Genomic DNA, 766 nt, shown 5'->3' on the forward strand with positions numbered 1-766 from the left:
TACAAGTGCTCACCGGACACGGCGCGTTCGGCGAGTTCCTGAAGAGAATAAGGCGAGAGACAACAGACATCTGCCACCACTGCGGAGAGGGCAGGGACACAGCGCAGCACACCCTGGAGCTCTGTCCGGCGTGGGAGCTGCCCCGCTACACCCTGCGGCACGCCATAGGAGAAACGTTGACCCCTTCAGCGATTGTAGAAGCGATGTTGAGGGGGTCACAGGAATACGAGGCGCGTTATGCTCGCGAAGGAGCGAGCGGGAAGGGAGAGAAAGAAAAACTCTCAACTCTTTATGCTCGCGAAGGAGTGAGCGGAAAGGGAGAGAAAGAAAAACTCTCAACCCTGCAGGATAAGACGATGGAGAAGGATGCCAATCAGACGACCCAGAGCCGCCCCGCCACCACCCCAACGGACTACGACCAGAAGTGACAGCGCTAGGGGCAAAGGCCTCCCCCTAACGCCTACTCAATAGCCGGCTCGAACAGGAGAACGCGAGAAGGGGGTGCAATTGAAGTTAATTCATAAGAGGTTCCTGGAGCACCCCTGCCACGCGCATAAGATGGTCATCGTGGAGTTTTAGTCGGTAGGAGTCCGTCACTACTCTTCTGTTACGCGATTATTGCATCAGCGGAGTGTCCATGAGGATCTGTCCACGTACAAAAAAGAAAAGAAAAAAAGTGTAAACTATTTAAGTCGATTTCGAAACAGTTACAACGAGATCTACTATAAATATGCATTGAGAATTTTGAAATACTTATATTTAACTA

Source organism: Bombus impatiens, unplaced genomic scaffold (genome assembly GCF_000188095.3).
Source record: "Bombus impatiens unplaced genomic scaffold, BIMP_2.2 scf_0636, whole genome shotgun sequence".
Classification (NCBI taxonomy): domain Eukaryota; kingdom Metazoa; phylum Arthropoda; class Insecta; order Hymenoptera; family Apidae; genus Bombus; species Bombus impatiens.